A 12,656-nucleotide genomic window follows, 5' to 3' on the forward strand; every position below is an offset into this window, starting at 1 on the left:
TGCATCACTCTCACCCAGAGCCAGCCAGCCACCTGAGCTGCTCCCGTAGAAAAAAACGAGCACAGCTCACAGAATTGCACGCTCCTTGGAGGGACGAGCCTGTGCAGCAAAACCATACCCACCCTCTGCAGAAAAGGCTGGACACTTGCAGGCTACAGACTCGACACTAAGAAGACAAGTGAAAAGAAACTAGAACTATTTATTTAAATCGCAATATACTCAACTGCTGCTTGGGACTGTAAGTGCTTTAGATGCAAAAACAACATATAAATCTGTAACGCAGGAGGTCATTAATTTGCATCTCTGTAAGACTGTACAGATACACAGTCTGTTGCAGAACTGGAGAAAACGCTGAGCTCAAAATTATATTAACCAAAGATTACACAGAGAGAAGTTTTCATACAGATATCAACTACTTCGGTAGTCTGAAGTTGTTGAAAACAAGGTACGCAACAGAAAGAGAGAAACAGCTAGACAGAAGTTACATTAAAGAGAAATGAAATCCTTTTGTTTCACAAACGCTTTCTGAACAGTCTGTCCGGAACATCCAGTGTCCTGGTTTCAATTCATCCTACCAAAGGTACCTCATTTAGAAGTGCTTTTCCCCATCACCTAGGGGAGGGGGATAATGCTACAGCATAATCAAAATTCTCTCACAGATACAAACATTTTTGTTAAAAGGTTTAAAGCCAGGTACTGAAAAAGCTTGAAAATGCTGGAATTAAGGTCATGCAGTATTTTTTTACCTAACGTCGTCTCTTTTGGGCACAGAACAGAGATAAACCTCTTACTGTAGGTTATTCAATATTGTATTTTCTACTGAGCATTCAATGGAAGACCTTGTATCTAATTTACCACACACTTCAAAGCTTTTGTTATTTTTGTTGTTATTATTATTAATTTTCTCCTGGGCTTTCCTGTTGCCGGCATCACTCTCTGAGTCCTTCACAAACACTAAAGAAAATATTTACACAAAATACTTTGAGATTAATAGACGCCACCCTATTTAATGTATCACCAGACTGGGACAGAGGTTGAAACCAAATGGGAGTTCCCAGTTTGAGACACCATTACTGCTCCTGCAGAATCCTTAGCCCCTCACAGTGGTTTCCCTTCCGAAGGAAACATCTCCCAGTGACCTCATCTACGCCTGTGAATGCCCATGTCTGCTCCAAATCACACGTCATCTTCTCCACTTGGAGTCACCTGCTCTGCACCCTGCACAAACCCCGCTGAGGAGGCCAAGAGTGGAAGAATTAAGCGCGAGGACCCCGTCCCTGCCTGCAGCACTCTGCCCGCTCCCAGCTGGGCAGCAACACGAGGTCGAGGTCACTCGCACAGCAGCTCTGTTCACTCTGCAGCCACGGTCCAGCAACGGCACAGCCCGGGCTTTTCAGAGAGGGAAGGTGTGGTTACATGAAAAGAAGGGAAAAGCACCAAATCCTGTAAGTAAAGCTCTCCCGTACTGTAAGCAGAAAATGCTCATCTGTCTTGGTAACAGCTTTGCAATGCTCTGTACAGATGTATGTGTCTGAGGATAACAAATTTCTGCTAAGAGTATGCCAGGGATATACCAAATTTCTAATTGTATATTTGGGTGAGCGTTGAACTTTAGATGGTAATCAGATGAAGCTGAATTGGATATTTATAGCTTAATACTGCAGAATTTTGTAAAAATTATCCAATAACAATAGTTATTCAATCTCTTGACATAACAAAACAAAATGTTAGATATTACTTTTCCTATTATATTTTCTTAATACGCTGCTATTGTCATCGGAAGCATAATAGAAAAAGACTTTACTGTGCATACATTATTTTCTTTTGATTAAACAGGTGCACTGGAATTTCAATCATTTAAAATCATAATTAAAATGCCCCGGTTTTTTTCATTGCTTTTTTTTTAATAAACACATTTTGGCAATTAAATTCTGAAAGGAGATTTTTTTTTTCCCCCCCCTCCTCCTTTTTTAAAGTTATATTTCTAAAGAATTAGAATAGACAGATTTATACACTCTGGAAAGGTGGAAGACCTTACCCAGAGTGATCTGATTGTACTATTCATAAAGAGAATGGCTCTTCCACTTCAGCCTTAGTTTTACTTTACACCTTCACAATACTCCCAGTTGCTTAAACATCATAATTTATGGGCTTCTTGATCAAATAAGAATGAAAATTCTAAAACACTGAGGTGAAAGGACAACAGATTAATATCTACATTACAAAGAAAGTTTGTTTGTGACAACAATCTGGGTCAAAAATTGGTAAAGCACACCTAAATAGTATTCGGGTAAGAAGTTGTTACAGTTGGATATATTTAAATTAATTTAATCTGAAAAACAACCCCAACAGCCTATACGTTCAGAAATCACTATAGAATTTAGAAATTCTAAGTGATCTTCTAGAAGGTTTGCATTCTGTGGTTAGATGCTTAACGTAATTCTCTCACAGGCTCCGAATCAAGCCTTTCAGGAACATCTGGAAGGTAACACAAAAAAGATTCCACAGGAAGTATTATTCACATACAAAAGGATGGGCTAACATGACAGCGGTCTAACCACGAACAAAAGATGGGAGCAGTCTCACGTTTTGCATCAAGATAACACACTTGGCCCTGGACTGGGTTAACGCAACTAATGTTCAGATCCTGAGTTCGTAAGGATGCAGAGATTAAACACTTGACCAGTCTCTGGCTGGTTTATTTTTAGTGCCCTGACTTGTGTTATAAAAAGGTAAGAAAGGAAAAAATTAAATAGCTACCACTGAAGAGGCGCATATGATAGTCTTATTGTACTTGTTTCAGTTAATGAAAAATACCTTACATTTTTATCACAAAAAACACGATCCACCCCCACCAAGAAATAATTTTTGGCTTTAAGCTTTAGAGGGAGGCCATCATCGTAGCTTATCTAACAGCAAGGGTTAGTATTCCTGTGTGTTTGACGACACGTTGCGAGCTTCCTTCACCTTTGGGTACAAGCCACTAACACATTTTTCTAAAGGCAAAAAATTTTAGATCAAGAAATGAAAGAGGAGATTAAACTGGAAAAAAATTAAATTACTTGTACTAGCATTGAAACATCAGTGGGTTTTGTAGAAGTGGCATGATAATTATAATAATGATAAATATTCAGGAGAACTTTTGCTTCCATGTCTGAATTTCAGCAACACATTACAGGTTAATTGTGTGCATGAGCAATATCATATGATGAATATATGACAGTAAAATTCATTGGAGAGGACACATTGCTGCCAGCACAGGGGTCTAGAAAAACCTCAGGTTTAGCTGTCCCTGTGGCTCAGGCAGAAATGGATTGGTTAAACTCTCATTGTGTTAAAAAGGTCATGCTGCTCTTTCAGATTTTAAGAAGTAACAGAAAGAAAGTACAGCAGGTTATTTACAGGCGTGCAATAATGACACTGAGAATTGCATTTACAGAGCTACCAAAAAAAAAAAAAAAAAATCATTTCACTGTAACATTTAAGTCTTTTGTTGCAAATTTCAACTTGTGGAAGGTGTAAGTATGTGTTTATACAATAAAAACCTAATCATGAACAAGCAGCTAAAAAAAATTAAATTACAAAGGTTTTTTTCTTGCAGTACTCAGGTGATTTTTGAAGAAACAAGAGTCCTTGAGGAACAGGATGCAATCTTAGATGTTTCAGCCTATACTAGTTTTTCTAAGTATGACTTTTAAAGGACACTATTAAATTATTCATCCCCGTGTAATGAAATTTGATGGTGCAGGGACGCCAAACCTTTTACACCTGAAACTGAAGACAACAATGTTGTTGATATATACATCCTTGTATATGTAATATAAACATATATTTAAAGTAATGTTATTACATAGCATTTACCTGTAAAAATACCTTGGGTTTAAGCAAGATCAACCTTTTTATGATTTGAAGAGGTACCTATAGTATTCTCAGCAGTTCTGAGCAAGAGCTCAGATATTAAGACAAGAGTTAATCACAACTCTCTTTTAAAGGATAAAACTACCTTCTTTAATTATTACACAGAGGATTTTGTAATTCAACAATATAGTCCTACTAATAATTCTGTCTAGAAGAAATTTGCATGTTTTAAATTGGAGACATTTTAAAATACCATAGTTAAATCCTGATTGTAAGAGAAAGTTCTTTTTTAGATTTATTTCAGCTTCTATCAGGTGGCATTATTTTTCCAATAGTCACTAACTCCATACATCTCATTTGAAGCAGCTATGTCCAACCTATAATTATTTTCTTCTAATTAGAGTAATTCATGGTTAATTATTCAAAACGATTCTTCTTCAAAATCAAACCCATTTCTTGCCATGGCACTTTTAAAATGTAAGATACAAATAAAATATTCCTCAATGCAAATTTTTGCAATAAAAGAATGTCTATTTTGCTTTCTTAAAATAGCATTAAAATCTTTGTATAGCAGTGAGGACTCTGATAATACCAAAATCATAGACAAAATTATTTGCTGCTGTATAGGAGCACATATCTCCGTGCATACAGTGTCCTGCATAAGATCGGTGACTTTAACCTGTAGTGACCTGGCTAGAGGTTTTTTTTTTCTGCATAAGAAGGCTCTGACAGTTGCAAGGAATATCCTGAGACCTCAAAAACACTGCAAGAACTTGGCCTTTCCTACAATCCTGTGTAAGACCAAATCTCGTTTAACTAGAGCTGTGATTATTCATAGCTGGTGTAACCTTAATTTCATGTTACACAGTTCCACCTTACACGGTTAGTGCTCCAGAGATGCGTTATGTGACCTTCCAGTATATAAAAGGAGCTTATCAGAACGATGGAGAGAGACTTTTTACCAAGGTCTGTATTGACAGGACAAGGTGAAAGGGTTTAAACTGACAGAGGGGAGATTTAGATGAGATCTGAGGCAGAAATCCTTCCCTGTGCGGGGGGTGAGGCCCTGGCACAGGCTGCCCAGAGCAGCTGTGGCTGCCCCCTCCCTGGAAGGGTTCAAGGCCAGGCTGGACGGGGCTTTGGGCAACCTGGGCTGGTGGAAGGTGGCCCTGCCCGGGGCAGGGGGGTGGGGACTAGATGATCTTCAAGGTCCCTTACAACCCAAACCATCCTGTGATTCTGTGATTCCATGATGTTGTGTGTCACATTTTGACACGTTACTGGGAAGCCCAAACAGCTTCTCCGTGTCTCCACAGGGACTCTCTTCCGACCACCTTGAAGCATGAACTGGTGAATGGACTGAAATTACTCCTTCAACTGGCTGGCCCAGTTGGTGAGTGCTGCTGGTCCTCACCTGATGCGCTGTATAAATACTCCCATGTTTCACGGCTAAAAGTCCATCAGATAAATTTGATTAAAACCAGTCAAGACTTTCAGGAGCTCTGTCCTGCAGGGCTTAGTAATTAAATGATTGCCTGGATTTTTTTACCGCACTCCAGTGCATAGTCATCTAAGTTTACAAGGATCTTACCATTTACATCAAGAGAGAATATTAAGCACTGTTTTAGTAACCTTGTTTTGACAATCGATTGCATACTACATTCCTGCAAGTTATTTTTGGACTGTATGTTGCAAAACAGTGTAATTTGCATGACCAAGGCTAAATCTGCTGAAAACAGTTTAAAAAAATTGGGTACGTAAAGCAGAAGATATAAACTGCAAAACTGTATCGTGTTGCGTAAATAACTTTTCTGACTGATTTTTTTGACGGATTGAATATTTTATCACACCAGTTCCAAAATCCAGAAGCAGCATGCTCTGAGGCACTTTTGATATTGTATTTCTGCTTGTTTTACATTTCTTTTCACCTATATCTCAAAGGAGAACAAATTAGTCATGAAGATCCAAATTTCAGTAACATATGGAACAGCATTATTACATGGATGAATTTCTAGAGGAACCCAGTGACATCAGCGGAATATAAGATGATTTCTATTTTTTTCAGCCAATTTTTTCTCTGTGAAGATGATGTTATAGGAAAACTACTTGTAGTAACTTGTTAGTGCAGTGCCATGACAACTGAATTCAAGGAGCCACGGCTTGGTTTTCTGAAAGTGTTAATGGTGTTTGTAGTCTCACTGACCAAATCTAAAGCAAGCACATAAAAATCCACACTCATAAGCACGTACAACAAACCAAAGTGCTGCATTAACAACAGATATGCAAGAAAAACAGTCTGTATTATCTAGTCAGAAAGCTCCTGCATTGTCAGAGTTTATTTATGGCTGCACAATAAAGCACAGTGATAAGGCAGTCCTACACATTTTCAAGATAGGTAATATATTAAGAAAAACAGTCAATCTCTTGTCCCAAAATTCAGGTATATCTGTGCTGGGTTTTATTTTATGTTGCTACATGTACCTGAGTTATCTAGCATATAAAAATATTACTAAGTCCTATAAGAACATGCTACAGAACAGAATTCACCACACCTTCTTCTGGTTCAAACAGAACTTTTTATGCTCTTTTGTGGCAAAAATACAGGTGATTTCATTTGGAGAGACCGGGCACACAGCAGCACACCTGTTTTAAATTCAACTTGATGTTGCAAAGACCCAAGATGTTATTTCTTGGCCCATACCAGAACCTACCCAAAAACCAGTAACAGCAAAAGATACAAAAAGTACCTTCAGAAATTACCATGGTAGTACCAGTATAACATTTTCCTCACAATTCTAAAGCACAGAATTGCTTGTGGAAAAAAAAAAAAAAAAGAAAAAGAAAAAGAAAAAGAAAACTTTTAAGTCCCATATCCTATCTTGGAAGTATTTCTCCGTACTTACGCACACACAAATGATCTATGTGCCTGCCTTCAAATCTGGCCATAAATCTCTAGAAAAATCGAGTACATTTTTAGCAGCTTTGTAGAGTACCCAAATAAGAGGACTTACTTCTTTCTGTGAGCTGCAGAACCCCATAGTTTTCCTCCAGCCTCCAGAATGCTTCTCTTAGGCTTTTTCCAGTGAAAGATTCCCAGTAACATAGAATTCCCATAAGATGCCTTATCTAAGCGGCATATCTTAAAGGAAGTTTTTTGGCTTCTTTTGTTACTGGAGATCAAATACTGCAGGAAAAGGAAAAAAGAATACCTTTGCAGAGTTTGTTTGCTTTAACATCATGGCCCATTCTTACCTATTTATCATCTGAAACTCTTCCATCACTACGCTGTAGATGAACTGCTTCACGTTTAGCCTCTGTGTGAACACCTGTGTCCCCCACCCAGCCTTCAGAGGCTCTGGACTTGACCAGCCTCTAGAAGAGTCTACATTCCTTATCAGAATTACATAGTACGGTAAGAAAATGAAAATGGCCTCTGACACTGATGAATCAAAGCAAAGGAGCAACACCAGATATTTCCAAGGACGAGGCTCCAAGAGAAGACCTCCCTGAACTGTTGCTGTCAGCTCTTATTAGATCCTGCCTGGAAAGAAAAGCTCGGCAACCAAACACCTGGCCACAATCAGTACTGCTGGAGACTAGTCAGTCACCTTGGCTAGTGGGTTAACAAACCCCAGGTATACAGGAGCTCGTTGTTCTCTGCTATTTCTCACGGCACCAGGCTGAAGTAGCATTTCTGTTTAACATTGCCTCCTTCGCCCTTACTTGTCCATCCAAAGTTCTGTCCTAACTGATCTTTCTCCAGCCCTGAAATCTTCTTGTCCTGTAGCACATATATCCAGGAATCTTTTGCCTTTAATAAAGTTTTTCACCTTATCTTCCTGTCTGATAAACCCTTTGGCTTCTCCACCTTTCTCACTCCTGATTTTCATACTGCTGAGACCCTTGAATCAAGAAAAACGTTTGGCTTCTCTTGATTCTTAGTCATGAGATCAGAAGGGTTTCTCTCAAAATCAGATTCAGCTCCCAAAGCAGAAAGAAGAAAATCCCTCAAAAATCCATGAGGAACACAAAGCAGAGAAAGCCTGTGCACTGGTTCCTCTACCCACTGACAAAGGCTGCCAGCAGCTAAAGAATCAGGAACCTGATAAAGCCAGTACACTTAATTATCAGAATAAAGCAATCTAGATGCAAGGAGAGAGATGCTTATGGATGAGCTCCTGCATCTTTTTCATGGAGAAACCGCCTATTCAACAGCACGTGCTGTATTACAATATCCCTCACTGTTTGGGGTATGAAGTCTATCAGTGATGAAGAAAAATCCTGTTTCATTTTCTGTTTGGTTTGTCATCTTCCCTGTTTGTTTTTGCCAGGAGACTAACCCAAGATAGTTTCCTGAGGAAGTCTCACAGCACTGACACGAGTTGCACCAACGCGCCAGCGTGAGGAGCGCAGCACTGGGAAGGAGCAGCCCCCCCACTGGTGGTCTCCTGTGTGAAAGAACCATCAGTAGATTCACATTTCAGACCCGCAACAAACCATTCTATGTGATTAGCAACATCCACAGTAAATAAGCCTCACAAGAGTACTTTCAGCCTTTGCTTTGGGCTGATAATTGCCAGGAATACTGATTTACAGGTTCAGTAGTCCACGGTGGTCAGGGAGACGACCCAGACCGCTCCTCAACCAGCCTTCCTTTGCCATCAGATAATCATCACTTCTCACGCTCTCCTTCATAGGTATAAATGCTATTGCTAATCTTCAGCTACCTGAAAATATCTCTCCAGAGATGTTTTTTGAGGCTTGACTAGTCATTTGACAACTTGCAAAGAGGCAAATGCATACTGATGAAATTGAGAGCTGGGTGTTGTCCAACGGTAAATGAGTTTGGCAGGGAAACAGAAAAATCATGGCAAAAGGTTTCAGTTGCAACCCAAGAACAAGCAAAGATACTGTAAAGAGAGAAGGCACAGGTCTGTCCCTTCCAGAATATAACAAACCATACTCTGCACTTAGAGGATGTTGAGTACAAGAGCAGTGTTTTTTAGAGTTGGGTCTTAAAGGTAAAACAAGTGAGAGATTAAAATGGTGGATTTTGACACAGGCAGATACAACAAAACATATGTTTTATAAATATAAATATACTCAAAGTTTTCTAGGACTTCCTTTCATTCTAGTTTGAGATTATTATGCTGGACATAAAATTTCAGCCCTGCTCAAACCACCACCATTTTGTATTTGCAACAGCAATCTTGGATGGCGTGCCCAAATTTTGTGACCAACCATAACAAACGGCTGTAGGTTTTGTTAAGTACCTTGCAATACATCATAGGAAAAATCACAGGCAATATTGTTAAGGAAAGGAATGTTTCAGCATGAGTTACCTGCTCGTAATACTAAATGGTTATTAATGCAAGTGCTCACCTGATGGATCCAACGATTAACCGTCCCAATGATCAGTTTTGTTGGCACAATGAAGTGGAATGGAAACAGTCTCTTTGATAAAGTTCTGCATTTAAAGCAAAAAAAAAAACCAACCCCCAACAGATGAATCATAACATGAGCTCGGTTCCATGTAGGTGGATGAATGGTGGTCTCTCATGTATTTCAGATTTCGTCCAATAATAATCCTAAAACAAATCTTTACACGGTTTTGAAAGACCAATAGGAATCAACGAAATCTGCAAAAAATTCCAAGTACCATATTTTCACTTGCTATTCACCTAAATTGATGGACTGACTTTTGGTACTGTTTGAAATCCTTCCATTACTCATTGCATTTTTTATTATAGCAAAGTTGGATAATACATAACCAGTCTAGACAAAATAAAAATTCAAATCAAAACCAAGATGCCCTTTAGTTTTTCACAGCAACAGGCAACGTTGTTGCGGTCATGAGAAGCAGAGAGTCTGTCCAGTCTCCATCTCCAGGGTCTTCCAAGAGCAAACTAGATAAATCCCTGAACAACCCGGTCTGACCTTATAGTTGACCCATAGAGGTCCCTTCCAACTTGAATTATCCTATGAGTCTACGAGCACTCCAAGTGCTTCACCTGTTACTGGTGGATTATGTGTATATATATAGTTTGTTACTTGATATTACTTATTTTTTCCACAAGTCTGTTATTTAACTCATTCTTGCCTTGCTAAGCACCGTGCCGAACAGAAGGAACATCCTTCTACATTAGCAACATTTATTCTCGAGTACTTACAATGATCTTTACATTTCTTCTATGCTAATTAGCCCACATATTCCAGATTCTGATTCCAAGTGGTGGGTGTGGGAGAGAAGGGAATCGCCATCATTTATCAAAGGTTAAGACTACATTCTGAGATAATTTGGCTTGCTCCTTTAGAAGAAAGTCACTGCACAACTGAAAACTGTTAGTGGTTTGTAAGACATAAACAAGGAATAAATAATATACTCTCCGATTTGAACTTTAGGCTAGAAATAAATTGCTGAAGAAAGCTGTATTCAGTACAGTGCAGCATCCAAAAATTTCATGCTTTTTCATGTCATGAACCGTGCTCAATTATCGCTTACTGGAAATAGATTATTTCAGACAATAGACAATTCTAATGATTCTGCCTATTTTGTTGAATTCATATGCTAGGCACTTCTCTAACTTCTCTGCTAAAATGGATATCCACTCAATGTATCCCTTCAGTTTCTCTCAAAAACAATGTGTGCCACTGAGGTGCCTCTTTGGTATCTACTGCGATTTAAATTTTATATTTAAACAAAATTAAAGCATTAACAACCTGTGTTATGAATGACTTAGAATACCACGCCGTTCTAGCTGTTTCAGCAACACTAGAATAAGGTTCTGAAGTCTGTAAAGGTATGCTATTTTAACATGCACTTTGACCATTAATGACCAAAATTACTATTAGTGTATCAAACACAGCTCCAAATGCTTCAAAATTTTAGAAAGCTACTGCAATTTCTATTTCTTTTCTGAATCATTCTGTGTAAATCCATTTTACAATGTTTGGGATTTTGGTTTAGAGAAAGAAAACAAAGGAGGCAGAAATCCATCCCCTGGTTTTACAAAAGGAATATAATAATCTAGACAAATGTTACCGTTTCTGCGACTTGATAATCAATATAATCAGTGTACCTATTTTTAAGAATAATATCACTTAAATGGCTCTTTATATTTACTACTTAACTACTTCACTCTGCCAAAAATAAAGGTCATTAAAATCATCTTGAAGCTTGACTTAGATTTCAGAACTAACCTGCAAGTTGTAAAACCTTTAAGTATGTTCCATTTAACGCATTTAATAGATGTAAAAGCTCACAAGTGATGATATAAAGGATAATTTACGCTTGCAATGCATTTTTGTCCAATTAATAGATTGCCTGTGTGTTGCATATTTTGCATGACAAAAGAGCAGAATATTAAACTGCCATTCATAATGAAAATGCACTTTGCAAATTAAAAGTGCCGAAACAGAAATTTTTCACCCTGTTTAGGAAATAAACAGTCCTTAACCAATTAAACTGCATTGTAATAATTCTATGATTTATTGCAAGTTGTTTAACTTTCAAAACTCGGCTAACCCATATTAAGGTCACAATCCATCATGTCTTGCTTGGAAAGCCAGCAAATAATGGCTGTTGTATTAGCTGCTTTTGATGATAGTATGAAAGAAGTATTAGCACTTGTCAACAAAACTGCTTACAACATAACATTAGCATGCATGGGCTGCTGTACCTATTTATTATTCTGGCAGCTTCACACATATTGTTACAAGCTTATAAAACATTTTGTCGGGTGGAAACCGAATGTACACTGTTTGGTTTTCTGATAGACTGGCAGCATAAATGTCTGGGCTGACTTAGTTTAGTTTAAGTGTAAATAGAGACACAAATTCTTCAACCTGTTCTCTTATTGATACTGAAAAGTGCTGAATTATTCAGCATCCAACTCTTCTGTTTGTGTCTATCACAGTTATCAATTACCCATCAGTCTTCTTGTCAAAACAGAATGGATTAATCTGGCTGAAAACAAGACAAATAAGTGGATACTATAACAGGGGTGCAGGGTTGCCAAACTGTCAAAGGGAAATCCAGGCAGTGACATTTGCCGTCAAAAGTCAGATATCTGGCTTAAGTGAGCAAATTATTTCCCTTTACGAGCCAAGAATGCACTTAGCTTACCGTAAGTAAATTAATCTGCCTACTTTGACTACTAATGCATTATCATCAGTGATAGTCACAGCAATTTTGTACTTACTGCTCATACGCCTTTACGGCCCAATGCTTTGTCTGCAAGTTGATTCCTGAGTATAAATATACATAAAATACTGTTTAATTTTAAAATTAAAAGAGAATTACTTGAACACATGAACTTCTCAGGTGTGGTTACTTGTGTTGGTTTGATCCATTGTACATATCAGCTGATAAGAGATCAAGTAAATCTTTGAACAGCAGGTCTGTGGAATACACCCAACTTCTGTTAAGTCTAACCTTTCACTTTCCTCCCGAGCTTTAAACTTTGAAATCTCGCTTGGCAACTCTTTAGGCCCATCTATTACTCCTGAAAAAGCATACAGATGCATGTGATTTCATTTGTACTTTTAAGATGAAACGTTAGTAAGATGGCATCCAATTTGGGACAAAGGTTTGGCACCCATTGAGTCATGGCTTGGATTCCTATCAGAGGTTTCTGGTGTGTTTGCCTTTTTTTTTTTTTTTTTTTTTTTTTTTTTCTTTTTTTTTTTCCTCCCCCTCTATGGTAATACTATCAGAAATGACTCTTCTAAAACTATTTTAGCTAATCATCACTCATGCCTGGAGCGTTGCAGTCATGGCAGCAGACATCAAGAGCTTA

General features: G+C 38.1%; 1 protein-coding gene across 10 annotated transcripts in view; it reads right to left on the reverse strand.

The window, feature by feature from the left end:
• KIAA0825 (KIAA0825 ortholog) overlaps nucleotides 1–12,656 on the reverse strand; it is a 251,648-nt gene that overhangs the window by 30,438 nt on the left and 208,554 nt on the right. The window contains exon 21 of one of the 10 annotated variants that reach the window (XR_012635634.1): nucleotides 6,870–7,042. The exons of the other annotated variants lie outside the window; for them this stretch is intronic. The gene's annotated coding sequence lies outside the window, so the exon portion shown is untranslated. The remainder of the gene's footprint in view (nucleotides 1–6,869; nucleotides 7,043–12,656) is intronic. 10 annotated transcript variants of the gene reach the window in all.

Source organism: Athene noctua, chromosome Z (assembly GCF_965140245.1).
Source record: "Athene noctua chromosome Z, bAthNoc1.hap1.1, whole genome shotgun sequence".
Lineage (NCBI taxonomy): Eukaryota > Metazoa > Chordata > Aves > Strigiformes > Strigidae > Athene > Athene noctua.